General features: G+C 40.9%; 1 pseudogene; it reads left to right on the plus strand.

Moving 5' to 3' along the window:
* The first annotated feature begins 752 nt into the window (after window positions 1–752).
* On the plus strand, window positions 753–4,264 carry LOC114626995 (annotated as a pseudogene).
* The last annotated feature ends 4,854 nt before the right edge of the window (window positions 4,265–9,118 follow it).

The raw sequence follows: 9,118 nt of genomic DNA on the forward strand, positions 1-9,118 counted from the left end.
AATAATGTTTGCTATTGGTGTGTCACATGTAGATTTTATTATATTCCATACAACTGTTCCTTCTGTTCATAATTTCTTTAGGCTTTGTTATTATGAAGGGACACTGAACTTTACTGAAGGTCTTTCTGCTCTGATATATGGCTTCTTTAAAAAAAAAGATTTATTTTTATGTATATAAGTACATCATTGCTCTCTTCAGACACACCAGAAGAGGGTATCAGCTCTCATTACAGATGGTTGTGAACCACCATGTGGTTGCTAGGATTAGAACTCAGGATCTCTGGAAGAGCAGCCAGTGCTCTTAACCACTGAGTCATCTCTCCAGCCCCCATGGCTTCTGTTTTTATGTAATGAATTACACATGCTGATTTGCAGATGTTGTTTTAACTTTAGATCCTTTGGGAAAAATACTGACTTTCATGGTTTGTGATCTTAATGTGTTGTTGAGTTTGATTTACTCTTATACACTGTTGGTGTAAACTATTACAGGTACCTCAGAAATCACTATAGAGAGTTCCAAAACAAAGCCAGAAAAATCCCCTAAAGAAACAAATAAACAAACAACAACAAAACCCAACTCTAAATAGTCCTACCACTTAACCCAGTTCTAGTGCTTCTAGGTGTATACTGAAAAGACTGTATTTCCTATCGACAGACCGACTTGCCCATCTGTATTCACTGCTGCTTTATTCACAACAGTTTGGAAATGAAATCAAATTAGATGTTCATCAACTGTGGAACTCTTAAGGAAAATGGAGGTATGTACACAGAGAGACTATTACTCACCTGAAAAAAATGTAATCATGAAACTTGGAGATGAATGGACAGAATTGCAAGAATTATACTAAGAGAGGTCCCTAGGCTCAGAAAGAAAAATGATGCATGTCCTCTCTCTCATGTGTGGATCTTAGCTTTGAATGTTTTGTATGTTTAACTTGGCACAGATGAGGAAGCCAGGAAATTAGAAACAAGACATTGAGCATGGATCTATTGAGAGAGGGGATATGGTAAAACATAGGGAAATGAAAGGAGAAAGAGGGATAATTAGGGGTGGGAATGTTCATGCATGGAGGGGCAAGGGATGGAAAATGAGGGAGAGGGGGTAGGCTCAACCAAAATGAAGTATTATGAAAAAGGTACACGGAAACTTAAAATCTTGGAATACAAATATAAAAAAGTATAACTAGAGGAAACAGTAGAACCCAAGTTACATGAAAGAACCAGAGTTGGGGGCGGATTCTCTGAGAGTTATAAATGTGGATGGGGAAGAGTGGGAAAGAGAACAGGTGTAGGTTGTGAGTCAACTAAAGGGATGTACCAAGGAGACTTATAGAAATCGACTAGTGTTTTATATTTAAATTATTTTATATTATATATTTATGTTTTAATATATACTATATATGTAATTTATAGACTAGAATTGTTCTGCAAGCTAATTAAAACATAATATAAGAAGATATAAAACTAATTGTTTTTCCAGTTTTGATTCTGTCAAGAATTTTTGATTTCAGCAGTGGATAAGTATATATTACATATTCCACACAAAAGTGTAAAGTTTAATGTGACTCTTCAGAGCTTCCATTTAGAATGTTCGTTCTAGCTGCACATAAGTTCACTAAGTTTTGTGACTTTAGGTCTGGTTAATTTAGGCGTGTGAAGTTTTTACTTATTTGCTAAAGTCTTAAATGATAAAGTTTGGAAAATTAAAATTTAAGGAGTGTGATAGGAAATGTTTCAGATGGGTGGACCATACTGTACCCAGAAGACACGTGTTAGTTAATGACACTCTCTCTATGCATGCCCAGCACAGGAAACCTCCCCCAGAAGCACACAAAACAACATGCTATTGCTGTTGCTCTTGGTCATCCGACCGTGGCTAACTGGTTAGATTCTAGTGCTGAAGACACCGCCAACTTTGGCTGCAGGTTATCTAAAAGTAAATCTCAAATTATTATTGAAAGATATGTATTAATTCTTATATTTTCTTGTTTTGTGGTATTTTCTTTTGATTATCCTCTGTAGAGCTGGCTTAGTGATCATAAATTCTTTTAATATGTTTTATCGTGGATAAATGTTTTCCAATACAATGCTGCTATAACCAGGACTTCCACTGTAATTTCTTTTTCTTTTTTTTTTTGGGGGGGGGGTTTCGAGACAGGGTTTCCCTGTATAGCCCTGGCTGTCCTGGAACTCACTTTGTAGACCAGGCTGGCCTCGAACTCAGAAATCTGCCTGCCTCTGCCTCCCAAGTGCTAGGATTAAAGGCATGCGCCACCACCGCCCGGCCCACTGTAATTTCTAGTAGAAGTAGTTACTGCATAATCCATCTTATGATTGCATTCAATAGTAAATGCTCACTGTAAGCTTTTCTTTAGGAATATAAAGAACACACATGAGATTAGGAATTGTGAGAGCTGTTGTGATCTACTGACTTTGGGAGGGAAACCTTAATACTGTGCATTTACAAGTTTTTAAAGTAGCGAATAGCTCCCAGAGATTGTTCTCCTAAATTCAAGAGGATTTATTACATCTTATGGCCAGTTGATTTTAGAACTGTGAAGGTTATATGAGATATTGGACAGCACACAATAACTTTTAAGTTCAGTTACAGGGGATTTGACACCCTCTTCCAGCCTTCATGGGCACCCATATCAATGTGCACAGGGTTTTCATTCAAGTAAAAAAAAGGGGGGGAGCACGTTTCAGTAAGCACTGATACTCTCCAAGCATGACTTACATATTGGAGTTTTGAAACTTAACACTTCTGCTCCCAAGGTATGTATAAAAGTGAGCATTCATATATTATGCCTTAAAAGTACTTTGGATTCTGTTTCAAAGGCTATTTTTGGGAGTCAAAATGAGATGGCTTTGTGGTTAGCTCAATTTAAGCCAAATTCTCAAATATCAGATAAGGGGTAGTTAAAACAAACAGAAAGTGTTAAACAAACTGTTGAATCTCTGAAAAACTATAGTAATGATCAGCAGAAAAGAATTCTTTTGGGGAACAGAAATGTTGCCTCACAGATAAAGAAGAACAGACAGGTAACCAAAGCCTTTCCCGATTCACATGTAGTGTGACCACCAGATTTGGAGAGTCTCTCTACTTTTTAGTGGATAATTTCAATTCATATTTCAAGTGTAAGGAAAAACATTGTCTTAAACAAAGTAAGATAAACATTCTCAGGACAAATTAGACCTTGAAGAAGGTATGGTGGTTTGAATATGCTTGGCCCGTAGCAAGTGGCACTGTTAGGAGGAGTGACCTAGTTAGAGGAAGTATGTTACTGTGGAGGTGGGGCTTTGAGGTCAATCTCTGCCTAGTGGGGGAGAGAGTCTTCTTTTAGCTGCCTTCAGTTCAAGATGTAGAGCTCTTGCCTCCTCCAGAACCAAGTCTGCCTGCACGATGCCCATGCTTCCCACCATGATGATAATGGACTGAAATTGTAAGCCAGCATCAGTTAAATGTTTGCTTATATAAGCATTTTGGTCATGGAGTCTCTTCAAAGCAATAAAACCCCAATTAAGACAGAAGGAAAATCTAATTCTCCTATTTTTGACATCCTGACAGACAGGCCAGACTCAGGATCTCCTCTAGATGTTGGGATAAACCTTCTAGCCCTAGTTGGCTGCCCGTGGTTCTCCTAGTGTCTGCAAAACATAGTATTGCTAACTTTCTTTATTGTCTCACTGAAGGGGTACAAGCCTTAATCATTGGTTACATTGGCGGACTTGTACACAAATTAAAGCCTGACTCAAAGAGTCAGCCAGAAGGACAGGAAGAGTTTGCTAAAACTGAGCAAGCTATGAGCAAAGACAAGAAGACAGAGGAGAAAAAGCATGTGTCTCTTCAGCAGTAAAGATTATTGTAAGAGAGAGTATTAATAACAGAACTGGAGCCTTAGTTCAGGCCTTAACAACATCAGACCCACAGCTCTGTATTACTAGGGTTGAAGAACTGATTTTTCATTTTCTAAAATTTCCTGAACCATACACAGGAGTGGATTTCATGGAAAAAAAATTCCATATTTATCATGAATTTAGGATGAGACAAATTAAGGATGAAACTCTTCAGGCTGCAGTTAGGGAAAATTTTACCTTAATTGGTTATGTGAATCTAGTGAAAGGCAGAGGAATTTGAATTCTTACGATTGATGGTGGAGAAACAAGAAGTATGGTTGTTCTTGAGACTCTGCAGAAATTGCAACCAACTCAGAAACCAATTCATCAGCTTTTTGATTACATCTGAGGTGCAAACACAGATTGAATTTCTTGCTGACTTCTCTTAAGCCAACATTCCTTTTCACTCTTTAGTTCGGAGTTAGGCAAAGTAGAGCCACTAGGTGGCAGTCTGTCCCACCAATTACAATTACAACTGGTAAGTGAACTCATCTATTTCAAAGGCTATCCTCAAGTCAGCCATAGACCTGCAGATTGCCATGCTACATGCCACAGGATAGTGTGTGTGTGTGTGTGTGTGTGTGTGTGTGTGTGAGAGAGAGAGAGAGAGAGAGAGAGAGAGATTCCCACAGACCTGGCCCTATGCCACATGGGTGGGCTGTAAACACTTACAGGACCTGCTAGACACACACACACACACACACACATGCACACACACACACACACACCACAGACAGCAGAGTGGCTGGCCTGCAGTGGAGGACTACTACAATGCACAAGTATGTGGTGAGCATATAGGAGAGAAAGAGAAGTGGAACAGTTTGAGAATTAAGCAGAGAGATGGAACTGGAGACCAAGGTTGTAGAGGTGTAGCCTGTTATGAATAGCCAGCCCCAGCACCTGAGGACATAGTGAAGTCCCAACCCCTGCTGCCACTGAGGGTCATGCCTGCTATGTAATGACAGTGGTTGGTATTGATGTCTGTGGCTCACATTACCACTAGAGATCATGGGGGACATCCCTGGTCTTGGCAGCTACCAGGGACTACATGGATGTCCAGGGGCTATACAGAACTTGCCCTGCCCCTCATTGGCTGGAGTGCTCTGGAGAGCTGGCCCTATCTTTCACCAGCCACAGAACTTGGGAGAGCTGGCCCTGCACCTTTCCTGGGCAGCATAGTGAAGCTGGTCCTGGAGTTGAAGGAGCAGGTGACCTGGCCTCAAGGACGTGGCTGTGGAAGAGCTGACCCTGTGCTGTCTGCCATGGGGTGGTGTGGGTACAAAGGTGATGACTGCCCCTCCTACCTCTTGCCATTTCCAGCAGTCCAGTTGAGAAAGCTGACCCCGGAGTCATGAGAGTTGAAGAGCTGGCTTTGCCTCTTGATGGCTGCAGCACTTGAGAGAGCAGGCTCTGCACCTCGCCTGGACAGCACAGTGGAGGTGGTCCTGGTGGTAGGGCACAGGCAAGCCAGCCCCCAAGGGTGAGAGTATGGGAATACTCGTCCCATTATTCTTATGCTGTGAGGTTGTACAAGCACAGAGCTAATGCCTTTGCCCCTTGCCACCCGATAGTCGAGAGAACTGACTGTGGGGTCATGAGAGCTGGAGAGATACCTCTGTCTCTCATGACTTGGGAGAATTGGTTCTGTGCCTCTCCTGGACAACACAATGAATATGGCACTGAGAGCAAAGGCATGGGTGAGTCAGCTCAGAGAGTATGCGGGGTGTGAGAGGAGGGCCGCTGGTCCAGCTCCTTGTCGGTTGCAGCACTTGGGAGATTGGGCCTCATGCTTTTACTGGGCAGCACACTGGAGCTGACTCTGGAGGTATGGGTGCAGGTGAGCTGGCTCTGAGGGCAAGAGAGCAGAAGAGCTGCCCCTGCCTCTTACTGATGGCCGCGCTGGGTGGCCTAGCTGGAGTAGTAGTGGAGAGGTCACCCTGGTGGTGCAGAGAGCTAATCAGTTCAGCTGCCACCCAGGCCCAGAACCAGGGCTTTGAGTTGTTCCATTCCCAAATCTACATCATCTTTGAACTGTTGGGGCATGTGAAAGGGGTGGCTCAGTGACCAAAAGCTGCAGTATCTCTATGACACATGACAACAACAGGATAACCCAGAGAAGTCCTGGTGAGGATCCAGCATTGATGGTACCACAGACCTTGAACCAAACCAATGACTCATTGTAATGAACACTGCAAAAAGTATACTGTGGGACATACTGTGACACACTACAGTTTCCATGATGTGATATTTTCCATGCTTTATTTTGTTTATTTTTTTACTTGTATTTTTTTTAATTTTGGGGGCAGGTTGGAAGGGCAGAGGTATATGTGAAGGGAGGGGGAGACGAGTGGGATTGGGGTGCATGATGTGAATCCTACAAAGAATCAGTAAAAGGTTAAAAGTTCATAAACAGTGAACTACAGGAAATAATTTGTTACAAAAATGTAAAAATGATTTGAATGGTGAAAAGTTAAGAAAAATTGTAGACTGTATTCACAATTAATCAGAAAGGATATATATGAATGACTGAAGATTAAAATGAGAACAAAAAACGGTCCAAATGAAATTTTATGTAAAATTGACAGATACAGGTGGTAGTATTTATATTACCATTAAAGAAAGAGGTTATTATTTGTTCACTGAAGTAAATACTATATTGATATGTAATATCTAAATTGAAAAATGGTACAGATTTGCTTTAGATACTTCATGTAGTTTAGGAAACACAAAAGTTTAATGTCAACATGCTCTATTTTTTTCTAGTATGTGTTTTATCTCTTAATTCAGGCAAAGAATTCCTGACTTAAAATGATATAGCACTTAGGGAAAAGTATAGACTTTAGTACACTTCACTGGAGGATACTTCTGTGGCCACCATGAACTTTAATTTGGTGTGATAGACAGCAAGGAAAGTGAACCAGATGTTACATAACTCTAGCATGCTTAATGTCGGAATCTTGGCTTCAATTGAAAGTATCAGGCAGAGTTCTAACCAGGAAAGCCACAGAGAAGCTCTCAAGGGTAAGGGAGACCAAGTATTCCAGGACACAGTAGAAGTCTGATGATGAAGTCTTTGTCACACAATATGATGTGTGGTCATGCTCAGAGTATGCATCTATGCCTATAAAAGGAGAAGAAGTTCCCATATAGACTGCATATAGGTAAGATAGATGAAGGAGCATATAAGGATTGTGCACTTAAGTGTTCCTGAGACCAACAATTGCCTCAGTCTTCTTCCTGGAATAATGATCTTAAAGGCAAGAACCACAGTTATGGTTGTGGACAATATAGTCAACATAGCTGCAAATGTGGTCTTTTGTAGGATGCAGATTGACATGTTGGGATGGTTAATGAAAAGAAAGTAGCAGAAAGAGAAGATGAGGGAAATGAGCAGAAAATAACTGAGATCCAGCTTAAGAATGTCTTGGTGCTTCATAAAGGGTCCAAGAACAGCAACTGTGAGAACAGTAAACTCAGGGTTGTGCCAGCCAAAGCCTTTCCAGGGAGTCTTTATAAGCTATGAAAGTGACAGACTTTTTAAAGCAGTTATTTTTTAGGCAGAATTTTTAAAAACTGGTTATTGGCATACTGATGATTTGGGCACTTCACACACTGATCCATATCTACTGAGAAATGTACATGGTCATCTCAGACACATTCAGTATCTCAGTCTAATTCAGTCCTTCACTGATAGAAGTCCATTGAAGTAGTTGAGGCAAAGTGCCCTCCTGAGGGACAATAAACCATGCCAGGAAACTTGATAAGGTAGAGTGGGTCTGAGACCCTGGCACTCGGGTACACACATGAGATGGTAGGTGCCTCCCTGCTTCCTGACAGATTCCTGGCCTTAAACATGTGTCCACACTCCTCACTTTGGTCATGTAACTCAAAACAGAGTTCTCCATACTAATGAGATACCTAGAGATCCTGAGGGTTTGGCCAATAAGCTTCACTTCCCAGACATTTCTCTCTGCAAAAGGTATTTAATCTCTGGTCCACTCTGAGAAGTTGGTATGCATCCATTTTCCATGATAAACAGTTAATAAACAGTATGGATAAACATGAATTGTTTCTTTCATCAAGAACCACCATGAAAAGCACAGAGAAGGCCTTTGTCTACAAAGTCACAGCCTAAGTCTCCTATAGAAGGCCTTGCTGTGCTTCCAGACAATCACCACCAAGCTAAGGACAATCACCAATGAGCTAAGCCAGAGTTACCATTTCCCCTGGCTCCAGGCTAGTTGCTGTCTTCAGCCTGCAGGCATCCAATGGTCCTGGCCTCATTGTGGGCCTGTGGACCCCCAATCCTTCATTTCTGATTCTTCTGTATGGCATTTCAGTGGTGACTGGGTGCCTGGGAGTCAGGAAACTCCAAATCTTCCCTATCTTAGACTGCATTCTCGAATCCCTGAGTGACCCCTAAAGCCCAGCACCTGACAGCTGCAGTACAGGGAAACACAGTTAAGTACTCCTCTGAATTTGCCTGCCCAAGTAGCATGTCCCATACCCCAACAGTAGGGTAGAATGCCGACCCACACACTCCTTTCCTTTACTCTAGATACCATTAATGAAAAGATGTTATTTAGAGGACTATTTTAAAGCATGCCTATCAATCCTTTGGGAATTTATTTCAGTATTGTTTGACCATATCAACACCAACTTCTCCCCTTAGCTTGTCCTAGTTCTACTTCACCACCATTCCTCTTCTTAATTTGTGTCTTCTATTAAAACTAAAATAAATTAATTTAATGAAAAATTAGTAAGTAAGCTATCCATATAATTCTGGATGTGGAACCATCCATTGGAGCATGCCTGACCTATCAAGAGGCATATTGTTAAAGCACACCAAGTTCCAGGGTCATTTCTAGTTATTTGGAGTGGCCTGTCCTACTCTTTCTTTAATGGTAAGTGCCAAACTGACATTTCATTTCAGATTTTGTAAACATCATTTGTGATAATAAGGATAATGAGTACTATTTTTGTTATCTATGTCACAGAAAGTCCAGTTGTATTACATTAACTACAATTATTGTAATTTTCTCCTTTTATCACATATTTTCTCCTTTATATTCTTTTTCACATATTAATAGTGGGAGACTTCAACACTCCACTCTCACCAATTGACAGGTCATCCAGACAAAAGCTAAACAGAGAATTAATAAAACTAACTGACATTATGATCAAATGATCCTAACAGATAGCTACAGGATATTTCACACAA

Source organism: Grammomys surdaster, unplaced genomic scaffold, assembly GCF_004785775.1.
Source record: "Grammomys surdaster isolate TR1022 unplaced genomic scaffold, NIH_TR_1.0 242, whole genome shotgun sequence".
Lineage (NCBI taxonomy): Eukaryota > Metazoa > Chordata > Mammalia > Rodentia > Muridae > Grammomys > Grammomys surdaster.